The sequence below is a fragment of the Microtus pennsylvanicus genome, chromosome 15 (assembly GCF_037038515.1).
Source record: "Microtus pennsylvanicus isolate mMicPen1 chromosome 15, mMicPen1.hap1, whole genome shotgun sequence".
Lineage (NCBI taxonomy): Eukaryota > Metazoa > Chordata > Mammalia > Rodentia > Cricetidae > Microtus > Microtus pennsylvanicus.
Window position 1 is genome coordinate 48,561,835 of NC_134593.1, and position 18,037 is coordinate 48,579,871.

Here is an 18,037-nt window from a genome sequence, read left to right on the forward strand (position 1 = left end):
GAAGGAGAGATGCTGTAACAGATGCGGATTTGAGGGAGTGGAGTCAATCTTCAAGAATGCTTTATAAGTTGAAGTTGTAGAAGTCTGAGAATTTGATGTTGATGTGAATTAGTTCACCATATGCATTTGGAATACTAACAGGCTATCCTGAGAACTCACACTCTACAAATGCTACAGTTTATTAGAACTTCAGACATAGATACAATTCACAGAAGAAAAGTTGCTAGTAAAGTATGAATGTGGTTCCTAGAGATAAATGAGTGGTCACTACCCCAAAGCAATGTTTAATAGCCTTTCCTAAAACTCGTGTGCTATGAGATACTTTATTGTCTTGTGTTTTTGCATCTCAAAATTATTCATGTTTTCCCTCCACTGAAATGCAAAATTTATGTCCATAAAGATTTTGCATTAGGTTAAACATTTGCATGCCTATTTCCTTTTGCTACTTTCTGTATTCCAAGATATGTATAGTGAATGTTGCATGATTTTTAAAAATAAGAACAGAAAAATTGTAAGACTAAAAAGCTTACCTTTTATTGTAATTTTTACTCTATAAAACATTCGTGGTCTTAAAAATGAATAATGTAAACCAGGAAGTAGGAAAATACCTAGAAACCTTATGTGAATATTTAAAAGAGCAGCAATCACTAAACTTTTGTGGAAAAATAGTTGTACTAAGCAATCAGATACTAGGATATTAATTGGTAAAATGAGCACACAGTTTATTAGGAATTTTCTAGAACTATCTTGACAAAATAAATATATTTGAAATCCTCCTGCAATTGTTCTTCATTTTCTAATACATTATCACATTTAATTACTAAGCATTTTAGAAAATTATTCAGCATTTTTAAACTTCTCAGTTGGGTGTCTACTTTTTCAAAGAAAATTACATGTGAGAGCATCCAATTTACTCCAGTGTATATACTAACAGGAAAAAATAGCTTTCTCCCAATCTTTTCATTCTCTTGGTTGATAAAACAAGAAGGCCCTAGCCTTCATGGTTCTGCAGGTGAAAGGGCAAATATTCTCTGGATTCTTTATTGTGCACTCATGTATATGTATGTTTACAGAGACTCAAGCATTCATCAAAACTGGAATTTCCTTCTCTTAGGTGTGCATGCAAAAACAGTGAGTGAGAATTGGTGTATCCAGACAAGTTGTTCTTCCTGTGACAGCTGAATTATGCTCTTCCCAATATGCTAAAACAACAGATTTTCAATTTGTTCAAGGACTTACATCATCGTTTTAAAAGCATTTGAGAATTTGTTCCAGTCATCAGAAACACAGAACTGGGAGCGAAAATAAACACGGAGGTACCAGTGTCACACAGGATTTAAGCCTTTGAAAAAGCATGTGCAATTACAGCGAGCCTTCTCACAATAAACAGCAGAGGCAAGGTCTTACAAATAAAGGGAGTAGGCAGCTTATGGGATGTGATTAGAGGGGCGAGCCAGATGCTCCTCTCTAAAAATATCTCTCCCTCCTGTTACCTTTAGAATTCATTCCTTGGCATCTTGGCGGGTTTTTTGATCGTCAAGAAACCTCCATTAAAATGTAAATACTCCTGGGAGATGCGGAGCCTTAATCTTTCATCAACTCTCATCTCAGCAGACTAGTTGGAATGAAACAAGAAATAGAACAGAGATTTGGAAAAATGAGTAGAGAAGCAAGATAAAGGGATCCTAGCAGTAGGGAGAGATCCTAAAATAGGAATTTCTATATTTGACAAATTTCCCCTTCATCAATTCTGAGTCAATCAGTGGTATACATGGAAGAAATGGAACTTAAAATCACATAAAGTTCTTCAGAGGCAGAATTAAAATGCTATGCTAGTAATTAAAAGACTTTAAATTTCAGAATTTTACATTTCAAAGATGTGTCTGGATATGAAGGTTTAGGTTAGTAGTTACACTATTTGCTTTAAGATGTCTCTAGGAACATTTGTTACCTCAGGAGACAAAAATCACATCATGAAATAGAAATTAAAGCTGTCTACAAAAGATTGGGGAAATATTAATCCAGATGACATAAATATTAACAGAATAATAATATTAAAGCAGAATAATGTAATGGTTACAGCCTCAATGTAGTTGTGTATGCTGCAGATTCGTGGAAATCTGACCTCTGAGACTGGTGACTCTGTTTTCTGTTGTGACTACACACTCTTCTATATTATAGTAGGGCAGAAAGTTTGAATCCAGATTGCCACTTATGAGTATGGAGACTTACTCAACCTTTAGCTAAATTAGTGGCATCTATGAAGTAGTTATTAAGTTATACCATGTAGAAATTTTCAAAGTGAAACAGTTTATTTAAATGTCAAGGATTTTGAAACACCACAAATTATCTATAAAAGTATGTTTTCATATCATATCTGTTTATTATTAATATTATGGCTTAAGTGAAAACAACAGGCTTAGTTCTGGCAGAATACTGCCTTCTCATGAGTCTTAGTGCTTTATATGCATGATTAAATGGAAAAATTCTCTGTAAACATTTAATAATCATGTGACAGGCTCAAAATATCTATACTACCATGAAGGACCTTGATTATGCAAATAGGCATTTAAGAAAGATGACAAGTATACCTTTAAAAATGATTAAAACTATGTGAGCAATTTTCCATTGTCTACTTAACAACAAACAGTTCGGTCTCTGCACGCTCTCTATCCACCCATCTGTCATGTGGCATAGAACAGGTTTTCCTTTTGTGTATTTATTTTTTCTCATTACTAAGGACAGCTGGCTGACTGTGAATGTTCTGTCAGGTACCATTAACCCTTCGCTTAAGGGAAGGAAAATATTGAATGTTATCGAGCAAATTATTTTCCTCAAGGTTTCCTGGGTGAAACATCTTCCATGGTGTCCTTAAAGACTCCACTTACCATGAAAGCACATGCGCACTGAGCACACTCTGTAGACATTCCAGATCAGTCCCAGACAAGCAGATTTTTAAGGAATGTCTCATGCATATGGAAAATTTGTATCCATGTATTATTTTATTTCTTTTTTATTCTGCTGTTCAATATCCTAGCAATATGTGCCAATTCTTTATGATGATACAGACCCATATAAGTGTTCAGAAAGAAACATCCCCAAGAAGATCCGGGATTAAAAGGCATCGCTGAATAATGAAGAGAATGGAATGCATTTCTGCGAGACATGGGGAGTCTTCTTCCACACCAGAAATCTAGCATAATTGTACTCAACTTTGAATAAAATTGTCATCAAAGATCCTATTCAAAATATAAGCAGCTTGAATCATCAATTTAAATTCTGGGGGAATGATATGGAAAGAAGAAAACAAAGAAGAGTATGTTTAAGCAACATGTCCTTTCTCTGCCATCATTTCCTAATGAAATCACTATCTGTACTGACGCAGATGTCACAGCACCATAGGTAGATCTTCCAACAGTAAAAAACACAGTTGATGGTGCTATCTAACTTCTCCTCATTGAAGTTTCTAGAACATTTACTTAAACAGAGGGCAATTTGGAGCTTACAGGGTCCTGGTAACGACCTTAATTTCCTAATTCCTTTTTATATGTAGATACAACATCTACTTCTAAGTGCCTGAGAAGAATCTAGCTGTTTAAAAGAAATTTCAAAGGAGAAGGTGAATTTGTATGTTAATTTCCTCAGTGTAAAATAAACTTGGGGTGGATTGCAATTATTTCTTTCATCTGTTAAGGTACATATTAGCATCTGTTCAATTGTAAACAAGCTGGTTTTACCAAGGACCTTAAAAGTCAATGCTGCATTTGTTTTTCATGTATTTTGCTGTATCTTCGCCTACATGGCTGTAAATGAATGTCTTACATGGTTATGCACGGGCTACTTTCTTCTTCATGAACTAGCAGGGTGCCGACAGTGCACTGTAGGGTATAAATGCTTCTCCAGCAAAAGCACAATACATACTGGGAAGCACCTTGGGCAGTAATTGATACAAAGATAGTCTCCTTTCATTTATTGAGTGATGTCCAACCTCCTGCATCCACAGCAACTCAGTGTGAATATTTAAACTGACACCCCACAACAACATCATTTGAGAGTATTTAATATGCGTGTTTTTAAAACCGAGGTTACTTAACATATTGTTCCACATGCAGAAAAGTACCTAACGTATCATATTGGTGCTTAAGAATGAATGCTTCTTGACTAGTTAGCCTATCTTTTACTGATTCATTTCATAAAAAAAAATGCTTTTTAAAGGAAAATATAATGTGGAGCCCCAAAATGTAAAGTCATTAAAATAAGGTCATCAGCTTAAACAGTGTCATCTAGAGCCTACTCCCCTACTCCAAGTATACAAAGTTAGTGAGCAACATTGAACATTGATAGCTGACCAGTGTGTGTGTGTTATGTGTATGTGTGTATATACACATAATATAAACATATTATATATATAATAGTTTATACACACAGTATATACATATATACCTTCTTAAAAATTTGCACACATGCATATATATGTTGCAGGGGCTAATTGGGACAAAAGTCTAAAGAATTTTCATCCATATATAAGAGAGTATTTTTTTTATTTACCTAAAAGTTCTAACATCAAAACAAGATGGCAATACAGTCAGTATAGTGAATTCATTACATTGCACATCCCGAGATAGTAGTTAGTAGAAGCAGACCCTGTATCCATAGGTCCTAACATACATGCATGACATACACACTCAAACATTACTTGGTGAATGGTTAATAAATAACATGTCACAAAAAATCATATTTTGATGCTCTATGCACATTCTAATGCATGTTTTCCAGTTTGTTTACAGCCTCATTGCCAAAATATCATAAAAGTTACTTCTAGTTGTGTCCATATTTTCCATCTTCTTTTCCTCCTACCTTTTCATCATAGCAAGTTCACCTATTCGCTGTGTCTATTAAGAAAGAAAGATGAAGTCCTAGTGAGTCTTTATTGATCTTTTCTACTTCCCTCAACAACAACCCAATCCATACTCTATGTATGAGATAGCGTTCTTCACAGTAATTGTTTCTAGAATACCTAGTATATATATTTTTTTCTTTGGTCCCAAATTCTACTGAGTGAACTTACATTAAACAGAGGATAAGGGAATTGAGTCATAAAAGGCTAAGAAAATTCACTCTATCTTCTGCAGAGACATTAGAAAATAATAGTCATTTTACTTCACTTTTCTTCTTTGCTTTCTACCTGGAATGTAGTGTTTTGGCATTCACAGTGAACATCTGAGACTCATGAGAACCGTGATGCCTCACAGTAGGGAAGAAAACTTGTCCAGGACACACCATGGAGCACATAAATCTTTAATTAACGGGGTCCATAAACTATAATATATTGGTTATTTGGTTACGTCTAACATGAATTAGAAGCTTTCAAACAAGTATCTTCTTTTTCAATGTTCATCAAATGAAGCTGTCCCATGCCTCATGATGTCATGGAAATTATGCTTCTCTCCATTTCCTTGTATATATACACAGGCACACATATGTGCGTGTGTGTGTGTATGATGTATATGTGTTTGGGTATGGTCACCAGCTTAAAGGACGTTTAAATATATATATATATATATATATATATGTGTGTGTGTGTGTGTGTGTGTGTGTGTGTGTGTGTGTGTTTATGAATATCTGTATGTAGATATCAAACTATATATATATATTTTACATATTCATAATTTATGTGTACCTAATGAACATAGATAAACCCACAAAGTAGAAGTTTTTTTCCCTACATTATCTATAAAAACTGTTCTTAAGTTTGTTGCACATAGTCTTGCCTCTGTGAAATTATAGTAATGATTCAAGTTTACGGCCACTACTCTTCACATTCTCATTGTAGTCTACAAACTTATACACTAAGTATTTTCCAGCCTGAAACTGGCAGATACTTGAGATGTTTCAGAGCAACACAAGACTGGAAAATCAAGGGCCTTGACATATATAAACCAAGGTAACTTTGACTTATCCTAGAATTGCTCTGCTCAAGATGGAAACTTTTGTGGGTCTCAGCTCATAGAGACCACTCAAGCTCTGGAACAAAATGTCATAGCAAAATATACCAGTTACTCTCTCAAAACAACAACCTTTCACAACCTGTAAACTGGTTTTCCTCGGATTAAACACATTAATTCGCAACTCCTTTTACCACCTATCTTTGGTCAGTAGTATGCTCGTGACTATCAGTGATCCTTGTCACCTACCAAACTAAAGTATACAACAAATAGAATTCAATGGCCATCAAAGATTCTCCAGTAGAACTTTTGAATGAACTATTCAATAATTTAATCAAATATTGATCATCAAATCTATGATTTTCAGTGGTGGTGACAAACTTAATATGTTAGTAAGACAGTTCATTTATTAAAACAGTAACATTCTTAAAACATTAATTAATAGTTTTGTTTATGAATAAATTAATTGGTAAATGTCCCTTAAAATATTATTTTGGAGCTAGACAATGCTTCATGCTACTTTTGAAAGATCTACTGTGTACCATGTCACATTAAAAATCACGCAATATTTTTTGACATCGTTTAGGACAGGAAAAGTAATAATGTACAAAGATCTTAATATTTTGTTCATTTTAAAAGCCAGATTTAAAAATATGAAGCAATTTCTATTTTGATGTTTAAAAGGACAAGTAGATCAAAAGGGATGAAGAAAATAACAGTTTAGAAATATGTCTAAAACTATATTGCCCTAGCTTAGAACTTCGGTTATTATTCAACTTACTACAGTAGTTGATCACTAGCTCCTCATTGTATATTTTGTCTTATCTGCAGTAGCGCCTTATATTGAGGACATGGTCAAAATGCCGACTAACAGAAGGTTCTGATATGAGATAATTTGCTGCCTGATATTAAATAGAGGGGCGATAAATTTAAAATTAATACTATTTCTCAAAACAAAGAATAACAAATGATTTTTGATTGAGCCAATGGGACTGTGTTAATAATTGGGGATGAGGTTTAAACTAAGTTTCATAATTATTTTTATTTTATTATTTTTATGTGTGTGAGTATTTTGCATTCCCTGCTAAGACCAGTAGAGGACATTGGATGCTTTAGAACTGGAGTTGCAGATGGTTGTGAACCAATATTTGGGTTCTGAGAATCAAACCTGGTTTCTCTGGAAGATCAGCCGTAGCATCTAACTACTGAGCTATCTCTCAAGCTTCTGGAGTAAGTCTTTACAGAAAGTTGATATAATATAATAAGAAGAATTATTGTGATAATTTTAGAAAATAGTATCTGTGATTTCAATATTACAATTGAAAATTTGATTGTTTTACTTTCTGAATGTATTCTCTATGTGCATGAATAATTACATAGAACATTAGCATGCCAAAATAAACAAAATAGTGGTTGTTTTTAGTGAGAATGTCATTTTATTTAAAATTTATGAAGAATTTGAAACTTTAACTTCCTTACTTGGGCATGTTTAGAATAAATAAATTTCCTGTTTTCACAGAAGCCATGCACACAATTTGGGAAACACACATATACATGCAAGCACACACAGAAAAAAAAACCACATTTGATGTGGGAAATCCTTCTGTATGTATTGCTTTTATTGGATAATGAATAAAGATGTTTTGGCTGTGGCTAGAAAGCCACAGCCTCATACTATATACAGATTAATAGTAATAGATTAATTCAAGATGTAAGAGCTAGCTAGAAATGTGCCTAAGAGTTTTGTAGCTAATACCATTTCTGTGATTATTTGGGTCTTAGAGGCCAGGAAACAAACAAGCAATCTCTTTCTACCCTATCTCTCTCCCTATCTCTCTCCCTATCTCTCTCTCTCTCTCTCTCTCTCTCTCTCTCTCTCTCTCTCTCTCTCTCTCTCACACACACACACACACACACACACACACACGCAGACACACACAGTATATATATAATTTAGTTCACAGGATTTTGTGTATCTGTTTGTGTATCTGTATCTGTTCCTTGTGGATAGACACAGTTTAGAGTGGGTTTTAACTCCTTAATTTTAGAAGTTATGTGCTGGCTAAAGTAGCTTAAAATTCCATTTGTAGCTTGGCAGTCATATCATATTATTGACTAATATTGAAACTTCCCGCAAGAAAAATCCCCACATCTTTCTGACATGTGCTGATAAGCCTCATAATCCTCCAACCATACTTGTGCCGATAGCCCTTGTAAACTCTATTTTTAGCTTACCTTTGTCCAGCTTTTAAGATAACCCTCTAAGAGAATATTATGCATCCAAGTTCAATATCTGCAATTGTGATGCCTATTACTGATTGCCGACCTTACTGGAGGTTTCAATACATATTGTAAATGAAGACATTTAATGGGGTACCAAAAAGAGTGAAAAGTTCCTCTTCTTAGGGTTTCCAGTGCCAAATATCTCAGAAGAATTGCTAGCTACTGAATTACTAGTTTCCCACTCACTACATAACAATTAATTTGATTTTTAGTGATGTCATCTTAGATACTTGGCTTATAAGAGAAAACACAAGATTTCTTCTTCATCTCTATCTCCCATGTGAAGATACAAGGTGGTGATATCTGTCTGCAACTACAAGGAGATATTAACAGAATTCAGTCCCTTGATCTTGTACAATTAGTTTCTCAGACTAGGGTGACATAAATTTATTTATGTAAATCATTTAAATTGTTATTTTGGCATAACATCTGTGATGGTGTGAATTAGCCACATCCGCTAGGAGCTCATGTACATGCTCATTCGGTCCCAAGCTCCTGGATCTTTTTGGGGGTGACTATGGGGCACAGCTTTCCTGGAGGATATACACCACTAAGAATGGTCTTTGGGTGTTAATAGAGTTACTCAACTCCCATTCTTTCTCTGCTTCATGTATGAAGATAAATGTGATCTCTCTGCTTTCTACACTTGCTATTCTGCCATATAATGCCTTCCTAGCCATTATGACCTCTAGCCTCTGGAACTGAAAATCCAAAACAGTCTCTTCTATCATATCATGACATTTTAACAAAATGGAAGAATCTAATATTTCATCCTTCCCTAGTAGCAAAAAGGAAATCTTGTAATCTTGAAAAGTATTAATACATTTTAGTGATAGATTAAGACAATAGTATTCATAAATTAGAAGAAAATTTGATGTACACATATGCTCTACCTGGAAAAGTCAGTCTGCAAAATCATAAAGAAATATGCCTTATAACTTAAAGGCAAATAATTTGACGTGGTATCATATTTTGACTTAAGAGACTTCTTTTTCCTTAAAGATAGAATAAATGAAAAGCACTAAACGTGAAATGGATAGACTACGATGATGCAGTGTTTCCTCTTCTCAGGAAATGATACTGAATGCTTACAATGTTGTCATACATTTTGAAAATCCATCACCAAACTTTATGGTCTCTCGCTTTTAGAAACTCTACAACAATACTAAAATAAAAATCAAAACAACAAACAACAAAAAACAGAACAAACATTTCTCCCAAATCCATGAAGTTCATAGTATGTTGACCAACTAATCCTGGACATCGAACCTGGTCCAGAGTGGGAATGGAATTCCCAGTGATATACCATTAGAGAAAAGTGTTTTTCCTTTAGCCAAAGTGTAACAATTGCAAAAATAGCAAAGACATCCTTAAAAACAGGTATTATAGCTGGGTGGTGGTGGCACACCTTTTTAATCCCAGCACTAGGGAGGCAGAGGCAGGAGGATCTCTTTCAGTTTGAGGCCACTCTGGTCTACAAGAGCTGGTTCCAGGTTGGACTCCAAAGCTACAGAGAAACCCTGTCTCAAAAAAAAAAACAAAAAACAAAAAACAAAAAAAAACCAACCAACCGAACAAACAAACAAAACAATACAGGTATTATATTATTTCCTTGATTTTTTTTCTTCTATGCTGACCTACCCTTGCATAAAAGCTACAACATTGTCATTCCAGAGGGGTTGAATCTATAACCAAGGAAAATATAGTTTCAATTGGAGATCCAGGAGGCATCTAAACACAGTTTGTTAGGTATCCTCCTTATTCTAAATTCAGACAAAGTTTGGTCCAATTTCATTCTATATGGCTTCCCCTGCCTTATTCCACTTGAGCACAAAACCCACATTTTCTTCTCTACCTTAGGACTTTCTGCTGACAGGTTCCAAATCACATACATTTTTATTAAGTAGTTTGTTGTGTTTTTCTCTCTTCTTTCTGTGTGATTTTCTCTTTGTACGCCCTCTTTTGCTACAGTAGTGACTGTAGGGCAGGCAGTGCCGTATTTCTATCCCTATTCTGAAAAAGGAGCAACTCAGTGAAACAAAAGTTAATGATAAAGAAAATAACTCCAAACACTGAATGTTGAACTCAGCATGTAGAATTGTAGAATTACAAAGTGTACTAGATAAAAATAGAAGTCCATATATAATTTCAAAATAATAAGATTAATGAAAGAATTGCTCAAAATGACAAAATGCAGTCAAGAACACTAATGTAAAATTAGCTGTACATTTTTTTTCATGACATGCTTTATACTTTGTGAATCTAGAGACAAAACATGAAGAACCAGCGAATTGATTTCAATTGCTTACATTTTATAAACTAATACTGTACAGCAAGTTGTTAATACCGAAGGACTTATTTGTTTTCTTATATACAACATTATTACAAAATAAATATCATGCATTTCTTTCCCCGTAAAATTACAATCAGGCCATTCATTGATGTATTTTTTTTTTTATTTTTTAAAGGTTTGTTCTTTTTTTTTTTTGTAATGATCCAGATTTTCTGAAAGCATTACTATATTAGGCACGGAGCTTTCCTGCTGTTTTTAAGTGAAGTTAAACACAAATAGGATCTCTCCCCATTTCCATTGAAGTGTCACTCAACTATGTACCCACGCTAGCGAGGAGGCGGCTCTCTTTGCAGAGATTCGTCATGCTGTGTTTTATACTTAGATTTTTTTTCAGAAATGAACCTATTCAAATTTCTTATCCTATTTATCTAGCTATGTATTTTTCTCTGAAAACTGGCCTCATTTAAGCCCATGTACATGTGTCTACACACATGATGAAATCCCTGCAATTACATGCTTGTTATATAATGTATGAGCACAAAACACATATAAAAAGAATAATGCATCCAGGTTAGTATATTTTTAAATAAAATACTTACAACCTAAAATATAGAGAAAACTTACATTAGCCACATGATATGCTTCTATATCATGATTAAATATGTAGATTCAAATACAGAACATGTTATTATCCTTGACGCTCAGTGAGAAACTCCACATCGTAAGATAAGGTGAAGAATCAATAGCACAGACTCTAGGTACCAATCTCTTGTATCCCATACACACGCACACATGTACACACACAAATACTAGGACCTCATATACAGACTACACATAAATAAAGTAAAAAATGGATAGACAAATAAACAAGAGTATATTGTTTTGTTAGTGACCTTGTTTACAGGAATAATCTTGAGAAACTTAAACTGCATTTTTTGGGGTGGTGCAGTTTTGAGACAGGGTTTCTCTGTGGCTTTGGAGCCCGTCCTGGAACTAGCTCTTCTAGACAGGGCTGGCCTCAAACTCACAGAGGTCCACCTACCTCTGCCTCCCGAGTTCTGGGATTAAGGGAGTGCACCACCACCACCCAGATAATTGCATTTTTGTGTAAGCCGCTGTAATGTGTTAGATATTTCATTGGAGAAGATGGCGATAACATTATTTATTCAGATGCACATGCAAATTGCAACAGCGTTCGTGTTAGAACTGCTGGTAAAATGCTAAAATAGTTTACAAATTTAGTTTGCTCAACAATATATTATCTGCTGTGTTAATAATCATGTGTGAGTTTTGAAGCCATACAAAGAGAACCATCACTTCAAATTCAGTTTCTTCATATAGCTGAAACCCAGTGACAACCTGGGCATCTATATATTGACGAATCAAAGCAGTAGCTGACATAGCCACTATTCAATTCTTTTGTGTTTCCTAGGGAGCAGAGCACAATTTGAGGCTTTTCAGGATTATCTTCATACATATTTCAAGTTATGTATATTGATTAATCTAAACACACCAGGCAAGGACAATATGTAAAGAGTCTAATTGTATAATAAACAAATAAACAAAATAACAAACTAAAAAGAAAATGAATTGTGATGATAGCACACTTCAACAATGAAATGTCCCTTAGCAGACTACTCTACTCATTTGTGGCAAATTCTGTATTTTACAAATTTTTCTTATACTATATCTCTAAGGTAATGCGCTCTTATATGTGCTTTTTACAGCTTGATCTACTCTTGTTTTATGTATGAGCATAAATTAACTATGATAACTTTTTGGAAGTGTAAAAAAATACCCTTTGGAAATCTAAAACATGTTTTCCTATTATTACATGGACTGGTTTGAGCGACAAAATTTCTGGCCAGTTTCAGAATGACAGACAAGGTGCCATTGCAAAAAAAAATATATATCCCTTCGATTATGTAGAATGAGCCTCTACACATTAAAACTCCTTTGAAATAAAATGAATGCTCCAAGTTAATTCATGTTATTTTTTGAGAGAGAGAACTTGGACACGTGAAAATTCAATGGCATCGTAAAAGTGCATGCCTGTCTGTTTAAGCCTAATTCAACATTCAAACTTAGCAAACTTTTCTCATTTACTAGACACAATGCATTAAACAGAACAAGTAAATTTCTGTGCATTGGGGGGGAGGTGGCGGCAAAATATGCTTCATGTTTCTTCTATAAAACTGAGAGAAAATTAAGCTCTTGGAATTTTTCAAATTATTATGTAGTGTCCTGACATTCAGAAGGAGAATAATATACAGTATAAATCATTAGGATGCCAGGCAATGGTTAAAATGAAAACCTCTTTATGCCCATTATCGGACATATTTAATTCTAAAATTTACTTCAGTCCATATGCTGAAACTGGAAAACGTTATCATTTAAAACCTTTTTGAACCATCCCAGCCCGTTCAGTCCTGTATTGAACTATTACAGGAGCTTACTCTTTTTTAAAAAAGCGCACTCAAAATAATCTCGTGATATCAAAAGCAAACCCATGATGGCCATCTCGACATCTGCTCTAGCTTTCTTACTTCAAGCGCTTCCCTTCCCCCAGGCTTTTCCCTTGATTTATCCAATTTTCTCTTTTCCTCACTCACATTCCTGTGCCATTTTTTCTGAGCACTCCATATGCTTAGGAAGCCTTCCAGATTACACGTTTCAAGCTACTGAAGCCTCCTCCATATACCCCAAAAAGCAACCTGTTCAAGCATTGCAACCACGACCTTTCAAAACTTTTTTATCCCCTATCTTGATTAATATGTCTTACTTATTTTCCCTCACAAGGGAATGACACCTGAGATAAGAATTTATTATTAATTGATTTCTGAAAGTATCATAATTTATTTATTATACTCCTAGCGAGTGAATATTTTATAGCAACTCATTATGATCTATAAGATAGTAATGACTGCAAAATTATTATCAAAACAAGAGGAAAAAATCGGCTATTTTTAATGATAACAAGGATAGTTATATTAAAGATCCAAATTTTATTTTATATATACCTAGATTGTAATCTGCAAAGCAATGCCATACAATATAAACATTATAAATTCAGTTGGAGTTGGTGAGCTCCCATTAACTCAGGCAAATTGTCTCAGTGGGTGAACCCCTCATGGTCATGACTTCCTTGCTCACGCTCTCACTCCTTTTACTCTTCAACTGGACCTTGGGAGCTCAGTGCAGAGCTCCGATGTGGGTCTCGGCCTGTTTCCATCTGTTGTTTGATGAAGGTTCTATGGTGATATTTAAGATAATTATCAGCCTGACTACAGGGCAAGGCCATTTCAGGCACGCTTTCCTCTATTGCTTAGGGTCTTAGCTGGGTCATCCTTGAGGATTCCTGGGAATTTTTCTAGAGCCAGGTTTCTTACTAACTGAACATGGGTTTTGACTAGTCCCTCTGAATGTGGTTGACAGTTGTATGGCTGGGGCAGACTGAGGGGCCACTCACAGTGACACTGGGGTTTGTCTCTACTGCATGTACTGGCTTTTGGGGATCCTATTCTCTTTGCATGTATGCTCAACCTAGATGTACTAGGGAGGGCCTTGGACTTTCCACAGAGCAGGTGCCTTACCCTCTCTTAGGATTGAAGGGAGTAGGGAGGGAAGGTGTGGGGGGGAGTGGGAGGAGAGGAGGAAATGGGTATTTGGGTTGGTATTTTCTTTAAGTAATAAAATATAAAAAAAATTACAAATTCAAGCCAGAAACTCAAAATAAAGTCACACTTTCCACATTTAATAACTGAATTAAGTCATCCAAACCCCTTCAAAAGTGTCATTACTAAATTATATGACAAATGATTAAAGTTTGGACAGTGTGTAGCAACTGAAGATGTGCCTATCATATATTCTCATAGTAGTTCTTATTTCTTGAGCTCTGTGCTCAAAGCTTTAAAAGCAATGATCTAATTCATAGCTCATATTGTCACCTCAATACACACAAACTTGTGGACAAGTCCTGTGGGTTTCTGAACTTGAGGGTTTTTTTTTATTATTTAGCAAATGGATCATAATGATCACCATGTCTATCCCGCTGGCTTTTTAGTTTGCATCAAGTAGCGAGTGGCTAATATATGTTTCAATTTGTTGGATCATGGGTCATACTCTACAGCCCAGATTATCCATGTATTCATAGCAGTCATCCTGTCTGTCTCCCAGGTGCTATGATTACAAGCACAGCCTACCATATGCAGTTATAAAAATATTTTTGATCACACATGCAAGCATGAATCTATAGAAAATGATTTATGTAGCAGAAAGTATATGTATGAAAACCATTACAAAACTTAAGACTCTGCCAATCCAAGTCAGAGTGCCTATGACTTCGTCCAAATGGCTGCTCTCTATAGAAGCTACCTCAAACATATACATGGGGACTGCTAACTATGAGGATTGTCTTAGAAAAAAACAGAAACTATTCTTAGGTCACATTAAGGCATGTTTCTTTGGAAGACAACAAAGACAGTTTGATTATAAGTGGGTTGAGATTTTAAACATTTCTAAATATTAGGTTTCTTTCTTTTAGATTTTGTTTTACTCATTTTTTTTGTCTATGTTAAATTTTGAAATGAGGTATTGCTCTGTAAATCTGATGAGCCTGGAACTCATGAGAGTAGCCCCAGGCTACTTTCAAACTCATTGTGATCTTGCTGTTTCTGTTCTTGCACGAGTCAGCCCATGTCTGGTGAATGTCCCTGTCTACAGTGCTAAGATAGTGGTTTACCTAAACTTACATCACAAAATGACCTTTTGATAATAACTTCAGTTACTACTTCTGCTACAGACTTGTGAGGACATCACAATGTTTATGCTCATTCTGTAGAAAGTTCATAAAGAGTACCATAGTGAAGGGTTGAGAGAATGAGACAAAGGAATACAAAGAAAGAGGCTAGAACACCTTCAGAGATGGTAATTACCTGAAATTAGGAAACATACACTGATGAAATGAAGAGCATGAAGCCAAATGATAAACTAAAGGTGACTTCTCTTCTGGTACCCAAATATATGATTAAATATGTATACCAAATGCCAACTCTAATGCTTAAATCAGATGCATAAGAAAGAAAAAGGAACTGAAGGACCTTTCCGGAAGGTCCTTGACTTTACAATAGGGAAGAGGTTTACAATCCTGGAGAATGTACAGTTTCTCCAAGAGGAGAGAGTATAAATTATGTAGGATGAAGCATACCACACAAAATTGCAAGATGCATCCAAACCTTTATCATAAATAAAGAAGGAATTTCTCCTCTCATATGCAGATCTGTTTATTGATACATGCATGTACTTGTAGCAGTATCAAATAATCTATTTACACTGCTACTGGCCAATATCACCGCTATCATCACATGTGACTCTACAATCTAAACCAATGAAAGAGTAAATAAAATTCACATGAGATATTTAGTTTTACTGGTTATTTTTAAAGGCTTAAACATACATATGGACATGGTATTCATTCACATGGCTATAGAATGCTTTCATCATTGAAAAAAAATTTTTAGAGGAGTGCTGATTTAATATAATACAGTTTTTCAATATTGAGATATATGCACTTCTTACTTAATTGTAAAATATATTCAAGAACCAAATATATAATGCCAAATGCAATTTAAAACTAATAATACTAACAAAAGAAAATCCAAAGACTTCTGAATACATGCTTTCCAAGTTAAAAAAAGAATCAGATCAATTGAAATTGTTGCTATCAAGGGCTTTATTTCTTCATTTTGTTTTAAGATACTAAAATACTTAAAATAACTTTGCATTTTTAGAGTAATTAGCAAACCTAGAAAGGCTGGAGCCCTTTCATAACATTGGGGACATGTTGCTATTTTTAGAATAAAGCCATTTCATGGTTTCTGCTTATCATTTTGTGGCACTGATACCTAGCATGCACTCAGTAACTATAGATAAAGGAGTTTCCCTTCCAGTTCTAACAGAAGATCACTCAGCATCTGCTTCCACACTTACATTGGCAAGGGATTTGCCACCTCAGAAAGGAATGCGTTCCATTTTTAACAGTTCAGTTTAGAAAGAAGTTACTTCATTACAGAAAAATCCAAATTTACCTGCTTATATAACTCTCATTAATCTTATGGTTTGCTAGATGAAATTGAAGAGAAATGTCTTAATTTTCCCATGCATGAGAAGTCTTTGAAATACTGATATGTGACTTTAAGTCTTAACCTCCCCATTTTTCTTATATAACATCAGTTCCAAAAACTCCTTTGTCCTTCTCCAACTCTATAGTGTCTCCCAAAAATGTACCATCCAAAACATGACATTATCCTGCAGCTGCTCTTTGCAATGCAGAGAGGACTGTGGGAACTACTCTCGATAGTTTTGTAGAGCACACTTCTATTAATGATGCCCAAGATCCCATTAGCTCTTCTTGGCATTCCCATCACTGGATGACTCATAGTCTACTTAGGATCAACTAAGAATACCCAACTTTAAAGATGAGCTCTTGTCAAATCCTGACTCCTTTGTCCTTGGCTTGTTAGAGTTGCTTTTATATATTTCATTGGGAGATTTTACGTTATGTCAATAGCTTTGGTGCATTATTTTCCTCAGTGAAGATTTCTGAAACTTTAACTCTGTCAATCATTTAGTCCATTAGCAATCAAGCAAATTTTGAGCTTCATGTGAAATATGACCCATATATTTACATCTAAACTGCTGCTTTTAAAAAGAGTTAAAGGGTGAATATCAATGTATACTATTAAAACTTCTTTCTAAATCTGATCCTTTCACATCACCAATCTGTCAAGTTATTACATATAGAGGCAATATATGCAAGAATGCTACTGTCTACATCAACACATCTAACATAGAATCTTTGAGGCCTAGGAGTGAAACTGTCTAAAATATGAGTCACTTAATGCTGCATACTCCAAAGCCTATCTTTTACCAAGACACAATGACTCTCTTTAAGCAAAGTTAAAGATTCCTAGTTTAGCACATCAAACAAATTTATCTATCCTATTCCCAGAAATATAAAAATTGCTATCAAAAGCTATACTGACTATGCTAATTTATTCCTGTGGCATTCCAGTAATCTGCCAATCATTTTTTTTTATTAAAAATAAATGTTGTTGCAGCTACTCTCATGGTTGTGAATACGTCTCAATGATTCTACACATCCCTAGATGTTTGCGGCATATTCAGTTTTCAACGCCCACCTTTTTCCTGAAGCACTATCAAGTCCATTAATCAGGGATTTTAAAAGTACCATTTATAATTCTCTTTTAAGGTAGCTTTTTTGGTTTTGTGATTATAATGAACTTATATCATTTTCCTTTCTCCTTTCATCGCCCTAAACCATCACATGTACACCAACTTGCTCATTTCTAGTCAAAGCCATGTGTCCTTAATAGCTGTTACATATATAACCATTTTTATAATTCATCTAACCTCTGAACAGTGAGTGTGATATATTGTTAAATTTGATATCAATATTTTATCATTCATGTGTTACAGTCAACAGCCTGTAGAGTGA

The 18,037-nt window shown here is 34.7% G+C and overlaps 1 protein-coding gene across 6 annotated transcripts in view; it reads right to left on the bottom strand.

Moving 5' to 3' along the window:
- The window catches only part of Pcdh9 (protocadherin 9), an 814,947-nt gene that overhangs the window by 554,365 nt on the left and 242,545 nt on the right, over positions 1–18,037 (bottom strand). The window lies entirely within an intron of this gene.